Below are 16,072 nucleotides of genomic sequence, written 5' to 3'. Positions count from 1 at the left end.
TATTAGTCGTCCAAGAATGACATCATCTGCTTTTGGTTTGTGGTTTTGGAGCGTGCAAAATTGCTTCCTTCCTGTCAGACAGGATCGTGCGCCCTGTGGCTGATAATTCATGTCCTAAATATTTTACTTTACCCCTACACAACTGAACTTTGTTTTTACTCACTTTGTGGCCATTATCAAATAAGAAACATAATAATGCTACTGTGTCAGTTATGCAGTTTTCTCGTGTGTCAGAGGCAATCAAAATGTCATCAACATACACTAATAGTTGGCTATCTGCGGGTGGAACGAAACTGGCTAAACATGCTGACATGACTTGAGAATAAATAGTTGGACTCTCTGCGTAACCCTGCGGTAATCTGGTGAATGTATATCGTTGTCCTTTAAAGGTAAAAGCAAACCAGAATTGACTATCTGGGTGTACTGGCACAGAGAAAAATGCATTACTTATGTCAATTACTGAGAAACTATTAGAATTTGGTCTCAGCGAATTTAACAAGGTGTGTGGATCTGGAACGCATGGTGCTCTTTTAATCACAGCAGCATTTACTGCCTGCAGATCTTGAATCATTCTCCACCCCACTGAGGGCGGAGCCTTTTTTACAGGAAATATGGGTTTGTTACATGGTGAATCTGGACATGGCACTATTACTCCTGCTGTTAATAAATTCTCTATTACTGGCCTGATTCCTTCGATTGCATCAGGTTTCAATGGATACTGTCTTACACATGGTCTGTATTCTGTTTTTGGCCTTATAACTACAGGTTGTGCATTTTTTATCAGTCCTACGTCTGAAGGACCTGTTGTCCACAATCCTGATGGTACCGAAGAGAGAAAATCATCTTCTTCAGGACTCAACTGAAACACTCAGGATTGTGAAGTGGACACATCAATGTGTGTTCCAGCTGTCAGCACCAATGAGACATTAACTGGCACTTTATACAATTTAGTTGATGGACTGAACTCCGTTCGTGGTCCAACTCTGCTCCAATCAGTGGCTGACAAAGCTGTTATGACTGTCAGTCCCAATTCTTGCCATTCTGTCAAATATGGCTTACAAAGTGACACATGCAAAGGCATACCTGTGAATCTCAATTTTAAAATGTCTTCAGTGGCACCTGTCACTGTTATGACAGCTGTTGAGTTGCCATCATGAATCAAATCGGTCATTGTCAGCTTCACAGGTGAAACGTTTTTCAATTTGTTTTCATAGTCACCATCCGGACCTGGAGGATCTTTATGCCACATTGTGACATGCAGGTCAGGTGGTGACATCTTTTGTTCAGGATTTTTTAGTAGGGCTGTCGCTTGCAAGACGACATCTTTACCCCATCCTGCAGCATCTTCTTCTGAAATGTCAAATGTATAGTAATAGTGGAATGTGGGGTCATCGCTTTCTTCTCTTACCATGTTAACGCCTCCTGTGCGTTCAACAACTAATTTCCCTTGTTCCACAATTATGGACAAGCCCAATGCAGTCAATCCGTCTCGTCCTAAAAGGTTAACTGGACATTGTGGCATGTTCAACACTGACATAGTACATGTCAGGCCAAATGGATCTGTCAACGTTATGGGTTTAGTGATAGGGACGTCTGATGTTTGTCCATTTGCAGAGCGAACCCTAAAGATTTCGTTGCTTAATTGATGGACAGGTATGTTGTCATTACATGTGGTTCTACATGCTCCTGTATCACAAAGGAATGTCACTGGTCGTCCATTTACCAACAAAGTCACTTCTGGTTTTGGTACCGGATTTCCCAGTAAGGCACACAGATCCATATCACAATCAGACTGCCTATCTGATGTGGAATCATGGATTATGGATTCTAGTCATTGTGGATACTGTGGCTGCGGAGGATTATTCCGTTGTGGAATTCCTCCTGCTGCTCCCTCAGTAGGTGGATTCGGACAATTTCTATACATATGTCCCTCTCTCCCACAGTTCCAACAAATCAGGGGACCACGTGGTGGCCCTCCCTGTCTGTGCTGCTGTTGTGGTTGCCATGGTCCTTGACGTTGTGGCTGTCCACCTTGTCTGTTTTGCCATGGCTTTTGGGGGCGTTTGCACTGCTTTTGCTGTCTTAAGTTACCCTGTTGGTAACATATTTCATCATCTCCGTGTGCTACATACACTCCTTTGTTGCTGTTCCCTGTCTTTTTCTGCTTTAAGACTCCTTCTGCATGACAGCAGTGTGTATGTGTTTCTTCCAATGTGCCTGTAGGCAATCCAATCCAATGTTTCTGTATCCAAGCTTTTATATCCTTATTGGAATGTTGGATCAGAGCGTTTTTCAATTGTTGTTCATACACTGGTGTTCCTGGCAATATGCCACTATGGACCCTAAATATACTCTCAAATCTGCATCTAAACTCTGTCCATGGTTCTCCTTCTTTCTGAGTTGTCCTGGTAATTTCAGTGTAATTTATTTTTGGTCCTAACACACCTTTTGCTCGTGTAATCATAGCTTCCACTCTTGTTTTCAAGACTGGATCATCATGTGGCAACGGTACGCCATCCTGGTCTGCAGGATTCCAGTCTCCGCGTATCTGACTCCATTTAGGGCCACATGCTTTCATCCACACCTGTTGGACTTCAGGTCCACTAAGGTGGTAAGAATTTCTAATGTTTTCTATATCCTGCATAAATCCCTCGATATCGACATGTGGCGATGGTATCATGTCGACTGCTGCTTTGATATCATCAGCATTCCATGTTCGATATACGAGCATGGTTGATCGATGTCCTGCTGTTCCTGCACGAGGATTTGGTACTTCTATCATAGGATAGGCACCTCCCTGGTCACTGTGTTCCACCATGGGAGGGGCTGTGGGCACTTTCGCTTGACTGCGTGTTTGTGGTTTTTCTGGTTTTTCTGGTTTTTCACTTTTTACCTTAGGTTTTACTGCTAAATCATACTGTGGTGGCGGTACATCGTCATCCTCTGGTAGAGGAGATAAAGGTGTTGTTGTCACCGACGATCCAGCCGGCGGTGGTTGTTGAGGCTGTTCTGGTTCTCTGTGCTGAATTATCACATCTTCTTCTGCCTTACCTACAGCTTTCTTTTTCCTTGCTTTCTCTAATCGTCGCTTCTCTGCTCCCTTCCGTCTGTTCTCTGCTTCCTCCTCCCAAAATGCCACTAAATCTGCCCCTACTTTCTGCATCTTTTTCTCATCACCTTTATGTTCCTGTTCTAACTCCTTCTTTAGCTTCTGTATACTGATCAGGTTCAGTCGTCCGTCAAAGTCATGTTTATTTATCCAGGTCTCCAGTTTCTTTGTTGCTTTTGGATTTTTTGCTTCCATAAATTTCCAGTCGTCAGTTGATAAATTTTCCTTATTTTTAGACGTCTTACCCCCCATTTTTATTATCCCTTGTTATAATTTGGACTTCAGACGGGGGCACACCTAGGGTGTTCTAAATCTGAAGTTTTCACACTTTCTTTGGACGTGACAATTAATTTGCCGTTGTGTGGTTGATTCCTTTCACCTCCCCGTAGGAAGCGGAATCACTTGCCTCCGCATCCACACACGGTTGTCACTAACGTTGTCCAAAGTATTACACTTTCACACAGTTATCCTATTTACACTTACACAAAACACTATTTACACATAGAAACACTTTTAATAATCGTACGCGTATTCTTATGCCAGGGGAGCTCGCCCTCCCGTGAAATTTAACTAATGTCCTGCATTAGGGGACTCCGCCGTCCCTGCTAGATTTAACTGCTTTTTTACAGTGCACGTATTTCTACCCGGGATTTCCTTTACGTATTAAAACAGAGGAGTCCGTACCCTCCTTCCGGAATTTAACTACGGGCGTCCCTCGCAACCGTAGAGGAGTCCGCCCTCCTCGCGGATTTTAACTGCTTTACATTAACAGACGATTCCACGCCATCGCTTACGGAGTTTAACTGTTTTATGTGATCTGATCACCACTCACTCAGTACTGTTACAAAGAAATTCTACTCACTGACTCGACCTCCTGTCTGTCTTCTTCGGGAAAATCTCGTCAACCAGACGATGCCAACGGTGGTCGACAATTGCAGACACGATCAATCGATCGGACCTTGGCCAAGGATTTACGTCTGGACTTGGCGACCCCCGCCGGACACCTCCGGTGTTGTTGAGATCCCGGACGAGCCCCCAGTCAATGTTGGGTATTTTCTCCTCCAAACATTCTTAAAACCTTTGATAAGACAAACAGAGTCAAGAAACACCAGTGAGACAGAAAGTCAAATTAATCACGCGCGGAGTGCAGGCAGGCTGTACACCAAGGCTACACTAAAGTCTGGCCTGTGCTCCCGCTCTTTTTATTAGAGAAGCCCTCATTACATCATAAAACTTGTCCTAAGGGGGGGGGGGGACAACGCGAGACAAGTTTCTTCCCGTAACATAAACACATACGTCAATAAGCGCAGCTGTAAGGAAAAACAGTTTCTTTCTTTTGCTCTTATCGTCGAAGGTCAGCACATCCCGTTCGTCTGTTGCAGTTATCAGCTGTTGTGCATCTGCCTGGAGTGTCCTGGTCTTCACACTAAGCATCACATCACAACAGTCAAAACAACCTTCAGTTCTTTTACTCCCAGTTCAGCCTGACCCCGGCATGCTTCACTCCCAGTCGTTAGCGGCTACGAAAACAAGTTGTATAATAATAATAATAAGTACATCCAGCTCTTCATTCCCAGTTCAGATTGACCCCAGCATGCTAAAACAAGGTTGAATAACACGTACATTCTCAGGGTTAGATGCAAACAGCACAACAACACCGTTCTCATGAGAAAGAAGACAAAGGTACAAATGTTTAACAGTGATAACATATATACAAAATCTTTAACACTGTCCTTCGACCACACTTTGTGCTCCGGATTTCATCTCTGCCTCAGCACTTGTAATTTGTCTCTCAGAGTTTCTGAAACCTGCTTGTTTTTTGACTTCAACTTTTGCCTTACCCCTGTCTGTACCTTTTCATCGCTGCCTGACTACCTGTGTACTGTACCTTGGCCTGCTTCAACGATAAAGTCATCTTTTTACTCCTACATCATATATGTGACTCTGCATGTGGTGTCCACCCACTTTTTGTGCCACGCTGCCTCGGCGCCTGTCAGAACAAACTGGCCAGAACATGGACACCGCAGACTCAAATCCTGTCATGAATTTTCCAAGCATAAACCAGGACTTTGTCATGATCAAAGAGATTTTTACAGACCTCACATTTTTCTTTGTGTGCTTTTGTGACTGCAATGCACCAAAGGAGAAGTTCGGTTATCTGGACCAAGCGTGGGAACTGGTTGAAGCAAACACCTGGCTTTACGATCTCTTCCTGGAACTAGAAGACCTGGACAACCTGTTCACAGCGGAGAGACACTGTGACTGGGTGGGGCACCCTGAGGCGCACCTGCCACGCGAACATCCAGGAACCTAGGGAGGCATTGCAGGCATGTTCATCTGGGAGACCCTGGTGAAGACCCAGGGTTAGGTGGAGAGATTATATCTGTGGTTCCTCAGGATCCCCCAGTCAGAGGTGGTCAATGTGGCCCAGGAAAGGGAAGTCTGGGGTCCCCTGCTAGAGCTGTTGCCCCACGACCCAATCCCAGATAAGCGGTTGAAGATGAGTGACGATGAAAGTTTTTTCACATTGTCATTATGGGGTATTGCGTGTAGAATGTTGAGGTGGAAAAAAGAATTTCATCCCCTTCGCACAACGTCCCGTCATGTACGCGTCAGATGCTAGTAAAATAGCTTATGTGATTGCTCTGCTTCGGGGTAAGGCACGCGCCTGGGCTACGGCACTCTGGGAACAGAACTCACAGTTGTTATCAGCATACACTGGGTTTGTGGGGGAGTTCAGAACAGTGTTTGATCACCCTAACAGAGGAGAGACCGCTTCAACTGTGCTGCTGTCAATGAGACAGGGACGCGAGAGCGCAGCCGCTTATGCAGTCAACTTCCGCATCGCGGCTGCGAGGTCCGGCTGGAATAACGTTGCGCTCCGCGCCGCCTTCATAAACGGACTGTCGTTGGTCCCGAAGGAGCAGCTGGTAGCTAAGGAGGAACCGCGGGATTTAGATGGGCTTATCGATCTCGTTATACGGTTAGACAATCGGTTGGAGGAACGCCGTCGGGAGCGAGGCGAAGGACGTGACCAGATACACGCCGCCCCTCTCCCTTCCGCAGCGCTCTGTGGGGCAACAGCCCCCCCCTGCTGATGTTGTTAGGGAAACGCACAGGGCCAAAATGAGGAGGCTGATCCGCGGGGAGTGTTTTCTCTGCAGCTCAAAGGAGCACACACAGAAAAACTGCCCCAAACGGCCACAACAACAACCGCCCTCAGAGACTGGGCTAAAGGGGGGTCAAAACATTCACGTGAGACACACACAGATTGCCACACGACTCCCAGTTACAATCCTGAGCGGGGATTTAACCCTTCAAGCCCCAGCACTGGTGGACACAGGGTCAGAAGGGAATCTGCTAGACAGCAGATGGGCAAGGGAGGTAGGGCTCCCTCTGGTAGCGCTTCCTTCGCCATTGCAGGTGCGGGCACTAGATGGCACCCTCCTCCCTTTAATCACACACAAGACACAACCAGTAACTCTGGTGGTGTCTGGAAACCATCGGGAGGAGATTGAGTTTTTTGTAACTCCTTCTACCTCCCGCATGATTTTGGGCTTCCCATGGATGTTGAAGCACAATCCCCGGATTGATTGGCCGTCTGGGGTGGTGGTTCAGTGGAGCGAAACCTGCCATCGGGTGTGTTTAGGATCCTCGGTTCCTCCCGGTTTACAGGCTAAGGAGGAGGTCAAAGTCCCTCCCAGTCTGACGGCAGTGCCGGTTGAGTACCACGATCTTGCTGACGTCTTCAGCAAGGATCTGGCACTCACCCTTCTCCCGCACCGTCCGTACGATTGTGCCATTGATTTGGTTCCAGGCGCTGAGTTCCCGTCCAGCAGGCTGTACAACCTCTCACGACCTGAGCGTGAATCAATGGAGACCTACATCCGGGACTCATTAGCTGCCGGGCTGATCCGGAACTCCTCCTCCCCGATGGGGGCAGGTTTCTTTTTTGTGGGCAAGAAAGATGGCGGACTCCGTCCATGCATTGATTACAGGGGGCTGAATGAGATTACGGTTCGCAACCGATACCCGTTGCCATTGTTGGATTCCGTGTTCACCCCCCTGCATGGAGCCAAAATCTTTACTAAGCTGGATCTTAGAAATGCGTATCACCTGGTTCGGATCCGGAAGGGAGACGAATGGAAGACGGCATTTAACACCCCGTTAGGTCACTTTGAGTACCTGGTCATGCCGTTCGGCCTCACCAACGCCCCCGCGACGTTCCAAGCCTTGGTTAACGACGTCTTGCGGGACTGCCTGCACCGATTCATCTTTGTATATCTGGATGATATTCTCATCTTTTCTCCGGATCCTGAGACCCATGTCCAGCATGTACATCAGGTCCTGCAGCGGTTATTAGAGAACCGACTGTTTGTGAAGGGCGAGAAGTGCGAGTTTCACCGCACGTCTTTGTCCTTCCTGGGGTTTATCATCTCCACTAACTCCGTCGCCCCTGATCCGGCCAAGGTTGCGGCGGTGAGAGATTGGCCCCAACCAACAAGCCATAGGAAGCTGCAACAGTTCCTCGGCTTTGCGAATTTCTATAGGAGGTTCATTAAGGGCTACAGTCAGGTAGTTAGCCCCCTGACAGCCCTGACCTCTCCAAAAGTCCCCTTCACCTGGTCGGATCGGTGGGAAGCCGCGTTCAAGGAGTTGAAACGACGGTTCTCTACTGCACCAGTTTTGGTGCAGCCCGACCCTAGCCGCCAGTTCGTGGTTGAAGTGGACGCCTCTGACTCAGGGATAGGAGCCGTGCTATCCCAGAGCGGAGAGACCGATAAGGTTCTTCACCCGTGTGCCTACTTTTCACGCAGGTTGACCCCGGCTGAATGGAACTATGACGTCGGCAATCGAGAACTCCTTGCGGTGAAAGAGGCTCTTGAGGAGTGGAGACACCTGTTGGAGGGAGCGTCTGTGCCATTCACGGTTTTCACTGACCATCGGAACCTGGAGTATATCAGGACCGCCAAGCGGCTGAACCCCAGGCAAGCCCGCTGGTCACTGTTCTTCGGACGTTTTGACTTCCGGATCACCTATCGCCCCGGGACCAAGAACCAGAGATCGGATGCCTTGTCCCGGGTACACGAAGATGAAGTCAAAACGGTACTGTCGGATCCACCGGTGCCCATCATTCCGGAGTCCACTATCGTGGCCACCCTCACCTGGGACGTGGAGAAGACCGTCCGGGAGGCCCTGGCACGGAGCCCGGACCCCGGAACCGGTCCAAAGAACCGTCTGTACGTCCCACCAGAGGCCAGAGCTGCAGTCTTGGACTTCTGTCACGGTTCCAAGCTCTCCTGTCATCCAGGGGTGCGAAGGACCGTGGCAGTTGTCAGGCAGCGCTTCTGGTGGGCGTCTATGGAGGCAGACGTCCGGGAATATATCCAGGCCTGCACCACCTGTGCCAGGGGCAAGGCAGTACATAAGAAGGCCCAAGGACTCCTCCAGCCGCTGCCGGTGCCTCATCGCCCCTGGTCCCACATCGGCCTGGAGTTCGTCACGGGCCTCCCGCCGTCCCAGGGCAACACCACCATCTTCACGATAGTGGACCGATTCTCCAAGGCGGCCCACTTCGTGGCCCTCCCGAAGCTCCCAACAGCCCAGGAGACAGCAGACCTCCTGGTCCACCACGTCGTCCGTCTGCATGGGATACCCTCCGACATCGTCTCTGATCGTGGTCCCCAGTTCTCCTCACACGTCTGGAGGAGCTTCTGCAGGGAACTGGGGGCCACCGTGAGCCTCTCGTCCGGGTACCATCCACAGACGAACGGACAGGCAGAGCGGGCCAACCGGAAACTGGAACAGACCCTCCGCTGCGTCACATTCGCGCACCCGACGGCCTTGAGTAACCATCTGGCCTGGATCGAGTATGCGCATAACAGCCAGGTGTCTTCTGCCACCGGCCTCTCCCCATTTGAGGTGTGTTTGGGGTATCAGCCCCCGTTGTTTCCCGTGGTGGAGGGAGAGGTCGGTGTGCCCTCGGTCCAGGCCCACCTGCGGAGGTGCCGTCGGGTGTGGTGCTCTGCCCGTTCTGCCTTGTTGAAGGCCCGGACGAGGGCGAAGACCCATGCAGACCGCCGGTGATCCCCGGCCCCTGCTTACCAGCCCGGGCAGGAGGTGTGGCTTTCCACGAAGGACATCCCCCTCCAGGTGGACTCCCCGACACTTCAGGACAGGTACATTGGCCCCTTCAAGATCCTCAAAGTCCTCAGTCCTGCCGCAGTGAAGCTCCAACTCCCGGCTTCACTGCGGATCCATCCGGTTTTCCACGTGTCATGCATCAAACCTCGCCACACCTCACCCCTCTGTGCTCCCGGACCGGCGCCGCCTCCTGCTCGGATCATCGACGGGGAGCCGGCTTGGACGGTGCGCCGGCTCCTGGACGCCCGTCGGATGGGCCAGGGGTTCCAGTACTTGGTGGACTGGGAGGGGTATGGACCCGAAGAACGCTCCTGGGTGAAGAGGAGCTTCATCCTGGATCCGGCCCTCCAAGCCGACTTCTACCGTCGACACCCCAACAAGCCGGGTCGGGCGCCAGGAGGCGCTCGTTGAGGGGGGGGTCCTGTTGTGTGTGGGCCGCCAGAAGAGGAGGTACTGCTGGCCCACCTCCAGTGGGCGCCCTGCCTGAAGTGCGGGCTTCAGGCACGAGAGGGCGCTGCCGCCATGGACACAGCCGGGGGTGACAGCTGTCACTCATTACCTCTTGACAGCTGTCACCCATCTACTCAACGTCCTCTCACTCCATAAAGAACAGACGTCATCTCCACCTCGTTGCCGAGATATCATACTTCATTGGAGGTAATATCCTCAGCCATTTGTGATTGCAATATTTGTATATTGTGAGTGTTTGCAGGAGTACTGGTACCTCCGTCGGTGAAAGCTGAGAGAGCGCTGAAGGCACTCCTTTCCCCTGAGGAATCTACAGTACTCTGCAGTTATTGATAAATGATATAATAATTGATCAACATATTGATTTATTCTGCCTTACAGAAACCTGGTTACAGCAGGATGAATATGTTAGTTTAAATGAGTCAACACCCCCGAGTCACACTAACTGTCAGAATGCTCGTAGCACGGGCCGGGGCGGAGGATTAGCAGCAATCTTCCATTCCAGCTTATTAATTAATCAAAAACCCAGACAGAGCTTTAATTCATTTGAAAGCTTGACTCTTAGTCTTGTCCATCCAAATTGGAAGTCCCAAAAACCAGTTTTATTTGTTATTATCTATCGTCCACCTGGTCGTTACTGTGAGTTTCTCTGTGAATTTTCAGACCTTTTGTCTGACTTAGTGCTTAGCTCAGATAAGATAATTATAGTGGGCGATTTTAACATCCACACAGATGCTGAGAATAACAGCCTCAACACTGCATTTAATCTATTATTAGACTCTATTGGCTTTGCTCAAAAAGTAAATGAGTCCACCCACCACTTTAATCATATCTTAGATCTTGTTCTGACTTATGGTATGGAAATTGAAGACTTAACAGTATTCCCTGAAAACTCCCTTCTGTCTGATCATTTCTTAATAACATTTACATTTACTCTGATGGACTACCCAGCAGTGGGGAATACGTTTCATTACACTAGAAGTCTTTCAGAAAACGCTGTAACTAGGTTTAAGGATATGATTCCTTCTTTATGTTCTCTAATGCCATATACCAACACAGTGCAGAGTAGCTACCTAAACTCTGTAAGTGAGATAGAGTATCTCGTCAATAGTTTTACATCCTCATTGAAGACAACTTTGGATGCTGTAGCTCCTCTAAAAAAGAGAGCTTTAAATCAGAAGTGCCTGACTCCGTGGTATAACTCACAAACTCGTAGCTTAAAGCAGATAACCCGTAAGTTGGAGAGGAAATGACGTCTCACTAATTTAGAAGATCTTCACTTAGCCTGGAAAAAGAGTCTGTTGCTCTATAAAAAAGCCCTCCGTAAAGCTAGGACATCTTTCTACTCATCACTAATTGAAGAAAATAAGAACAACCCCAGGTTTCTTTTCAGCACTGTAGCCAGGCTGACAAAGAGTCAGAGCTCTATTGAGCTGAGTATTCCATTAACTTTAACTAGTAATGACTTCATGACTTTCTTTGCTAACAAAATTTTAACTATTAGAGAAAAAATTACTCATAACCATCCCAAAGACGTATCGTTATCTTTGGTTGCTTTCAGTGATGCCTGTATTTGGTTAGACTCCGATTGTTCTGTCTGAGTTATTTTCATTAGTTACTTCATCCAAACCATCAACATGTTTATTAGACCCCATTCCTACCAGGCTGCTCAAGGAAGCCCTACCATTATTTAATGCTTCGATCTTAAATATGATCAATCTATCTTTGTTAGTTGGCTATGTACCACAGGCTTTTAAGGTGGCAGTAATTAAACCATTACTTAAAAAGCCATCACTTGACCCAGCTATCTTAGCTAATTATAGGCCAATCTCCAACCTTCCTTTTCTCTCAAAAATTCTTGAAAGGGTAGTTGTAAAACAGCTAACTGATCATCTGCAGAGGAATGGTCTATTTGAAGAGTTTCAGTCAGGTTTTAGAATTCATCATAGTACAGAAACAGCATTAGTGAAGGTTACAAATGATCTTCTTATGGCCTCGGACAATGGACTCATCTCTGTGCTTGTTCTGTTAGACCTCAGTGCTGCTTTTGATACTGTTGACCATAAAATTTTATTACAGAGATTAGAGCATGCCATAGGTATTAAAGGCACTGCGCTGCGGTGGTTTGAATCATATTTGTCTAATAGATTACAATTTGTTCATGTAAATGGGGAATCTTCTTCACAGACTAAAGTTAATTATGGAGTTCCACAAGGTTCTGTGCTAGGACCAATTTTATTCACTTTATACATGCTTCCCTTAAGCAGTATTATTAGACGGTATTGCTTAAATTTTCATTGTTACGCAGATGATACCCAGCTTTATCTATCCATGAAGCCAGAGGACACACACCAATTAGCTAAACTGCAGGATTGTCTTACAGACATAAAGACATGGATGACCTCTAATTTCCTGCTTTTAAACTCAGATAAAACTGAAGTTATTGTACTTGGCCCCACAAATCTTAGAAACATGGTGTCTAACCAGATCCTTACTGTGGATGGCATTACCCTGACCTCTAGTAATACTGTGAGAAATCTTGGAGTCATTTTGATCAGGATATGTCATTCAAAGCGCATATTAAACAAATATGTAGGACTGCTTTTTTGCATTTACGCAATATCTCTAAAATCAGAAAGGTCTTGTCTCAGAGTGATGCTGAAAAACTAATTCATGCATTTATTTCCTCTAGGCTGGACTATTGTAATTCATTATTATCAGGTTGTCCTAAAAGTTCCCTAAAAAGCCTTCAGTTAATTCAAAATGCTGCAGCTAGAGTACTGACGGGGACTAGAAGGAGAGAGCATATCTCACCCATATTGGCCTCTCTTCATTGGCTTCCTGTTAATTCTAGAATAGAATTTAAAATTCTTCTTCTTACTTATAAGGTTTTGAATAATCAGGTCCCATCTTATCTTAGGGACCTCGTAGTACCATATCACCCCAATAGAGCGCTTCGCTCTCAGACTGCAGGCTTACTTGTAGTTCCTAGGGTTTGTAAGAGTAGAATGGGAGGCAGAGCCTTCAGCTTTCAGGCTCCTCTCCTGTGGAACCAGCTCCCAATTCAGATCAGGGAGACAGACACCCTCTCTACTTTTAAGATTAGGCTTAAAACTTTCCTTTTTGCTAAAGCTTATAGTTAGGGCTGGATCAGGTGACCCTGAACCATCCCTTAGTTATGCTGCTATAGACGTAGACTGCTGGGGGGTTCCCATGATGCACTGTTTCTTTCTCTTTTTGCTCTGTATGCACCACTCTGCATTTAATCATTAGTGATCGATCTCTGCTCCCCTCCACAGCATGTCTTTTTCCTGGTTCTCTCCCTCAGCCCCAACCAGTCCCAGCAGAAGACTGCCCCTCCCTGAGCCTGGTTCTGCTGGAGGTTTCTTCCTGTTAAAAGGGAGTTTTTCCTTCCCACTGTAGCCAAGTGCTTGCTCACAGGGGGTCGTTTTGACCGTTGGGGTTTTACATAATTATTGTATGGCCTTGCCTTACAATATAAAGCGCCTTGGGGCAACTGTTTGTTGTGATTTGGCGCTATATAAAAAAATTGATTGATTGATTGATTGATTGAGTGAGAGGTGGAGGTGGCATTCCCACCGCTGTTGTTACTGGGTGTACACACACCCACACTTGACTGTCTTTGTTCTCGCCAGCAGTACCAGATCCGACAGTCGGGGACGGTGATCACCTGGGAATTCGGGACTTGGCGGCTCCAGTATTCACCAGGTTCTGTGGCGGCGGAAATCGTGTGGTTCCGGCTCTTCTCAGGACAGACGTCTTCTATCCTCGAGCCTGCCCACACGTCACCTTTGTGGATTGACTGTAATTATATTTGGAGATTGTCTGTATGTTCATTGTGCACATTTCACAACATTAAATTGTTACCTTTTGGCTCATCTATTGGCTGTTCATTTGCGCCCCCTGTTGTGGGTCCGTGTCACTACACTTTCACAACACCACGTCTGTGCCCACCAGCTTAGTGTAGATGTTGTTGAAGGTTGCAGCTTGAGACAGGTTGCCAGTAAATACAATGACTTCATAAATTACCATTTTCACACTGGATAAAGATTAATCCTGGTTAGGAGACAATAATAAGAATTATTCATCCGGTGAGGATAACAGTATTAACACACAACAGTAATCCTTTAAAATAATGGCTTCATTATGAAAATTTCACTGTAGCAGTTTTCCACTAATTGAGAATAGAGACCTAAAATAGTGAGGTGACACTGAGTTTCCCACAAGAAGATGGATTCTTCATAAGGAAAAGGAACTATATATAAAAACAGCAGGAATTCACTGTAATGTGTACTTGCCATCAAAACATCTCATGGCTTAGGGCCCTGTCAAAGACCTTGATGATTTAGCCACCGTATGCCATCCCTATTAAAAACAATGGCATACGCTGATTTTTTTTTTTTTTCACTGTTGGACGCACATAGCATATTCATAACTAGTTGGACATATACATGTCATATTTTTAACCTATATATGAAACATTTCAATGAATTGACACTAACGACTGCGTATCTTGTTGTCGGCGTATGCAACTTACACCCAGCAGTAGTTTTGTTTACGCAACGCGTGCAGCAGCGTATCACTGAGGAGCATGTGGCGATCGCACTTACACAAATTTGATCCTGGCACTGGCACGTAATCTGGCATGCCAGTGAATGAAGGTGAACCGTGGTGCTCTCCTGAACCATCCAGGTTATTTTGGCAACAACACCAAGAGTATTGAGAACGTCTGGTCTGTTTCAAGAAATGAGCCAAAGCAATTGAGAAGGATCTTTGTGATTTGGTGGCACTGAAGGAATTTAGTTTTGAAGCACAAGTGAACAGTTTTGGGAGAGATATGAGGTTTTGCAAGTGAGCTGTGGTGTTGTGTTGAACTGTATGACTTTTTTGCCACACAGAGTGCTGCCACCACCATCAAAAAGGAAAGAGAAGAGCCTGTCTGGGTTGGTACAACAAATCACCACTACAAGTCAGAAGCTTCAGGAAGTGCAGAACGATCAGTCAAAGAAAAAATAGACTGTGAAGCAGAAGTGGATTGGCCATTGAGAGTACCGGGACTTTTCCCGGTGGGCCGATCAGTAAATGGGCCGATGGCTGCCCATTTTTTTTATTTTTCATGGTAATATAACAGACTTTCTGATGCTTTGCTTTTATTTATCATTATGTTGTATGGTGATTAATTTTGGCATATTAGTGTTGCTGTAAGACAGCAGGTGCGAGGTCACATGTCCCCGCCTGTGTGTGTGGTTAATATAATAATAATAATCATAATACTGTACAATAAAGGAGCCAGCCATTTTGCTGCACTCGAATGGTCTTCGGTTGTCCCGTGTTTTAATGCTCAACACGCTTTCACAAACCCTCATCGGCTCAGTTACATTGGTGGCAGCGCTGGGATTGCTCGAGCAGGTTGTCACACATACTGAGCTGTTAATTTGCTGTGTTGCTATGCAAACTTAGCTGCTGCGTAACTCGCTACCGAGCAACGGTACTTCAAAGACTGCTGCGGAGGCACTGTAGACATGTGGTGTGCCAATTAAGACCCACTGAGGCCCTACCATGAACTCGCATAAACAGAGAAATTAGGGTCGACCTGCCCTTTCCTTTTGCTGGTGCGCATCACTCATGCATATAAGGTCTAGTTCAAAAATAATGAAGCCTAACTGCTGATTTGCATTGCATTTGTCATGAACAAGCCATTATTTTATTTAGCACCATCCAGATTTATCTGTGAGTTGCCTATAGTCTCTTTGACAGGTACTGAAAATTTCATGGCAAAATTCCGCACGGTTCCAGAGATATGCACAAAATGTACCCCAGAAGTAGCACTTTTTTCATCAGTTTTGTGTAACATTGATATTTAGCATTAACATTTAAAGTTGAATGTTAAAGAAATAACCTTGTATTTTGTCAGTTTGTTTGTTTGTGCTTCATACTAACACACAGTAATACATTTTTGTAAAGGTAGAAATGTAATTTCCTAGAAAAAACATCAAAACTGTGATGAAACAAACCCTAATAAAACCCAAGCAAGTGGCTACGCTCGCAACCTGCCAAACTGAGAGACACCACATGGTTGCTCTGAGCATGAGAACCGGCATGAAACACAGCAAAGAGATCCCAGTTTGCAGACACAAGAGGGTCCTTCATGAAGAGAAGAAATGGTTTCTACGTAATGGATGAAGTTTGAGTAACAGCTTATGATATGATTAAAAGCTAAATAATCACAAAAGGAACTACAGTATATAATTAACATTAAAAAAATTGGTTCAAAGTACCAACTTGATATTTTCTGTTTTTATCAATAAAGACATGCTCTTTCCAGTGATA

General features: G+C 46.5%; 1 long non-coding RNA gene across 1 annotated transcript in view; it reads left to right on the top strand.

Annotated features, from left to right (window-relative positions):
* The window catches only part of LOC117526724, a 25,531-nt gene extending 10,672 nt beyond the window's left edge, over positions 1-14,859 (top strand). The window contains exons 2-3 of the long non-coding RNA XR_004565338.1: positions 5,850-5,855; positions 14,768-14,859. This is a non-coding gene — a long non-coding RNA (uncharacterized LOC117526724). The remainder of the gene's footprint in view (positions 1-5,849; positions 5,856-14,767) is intronic.
* The last annotated feature ends 1,213 nt before the right edge of the window (positions 14,860-16,072 follow it).

This window comes from Thalassophryne amazonica, chromosome 15 (genome assembly GCF_902500255.1).
Source record: "Thalassophryne amazonica chromosome 15, fThaAma1.1, whole genome shotgun sequence".
NCBI classification, from domain to species: domain Eukaryota; kingdom Metazoa; phylum Chordata; class Actinopteri; order Batrachoidiformes; family Batrachoididae; genus Thalassophryne; species Thalassophryne amazonica.
Note: the sequence above shows the minus strand (reverse complement) of the source record. Positions and strands in the feature narration are given on the sequence as shown.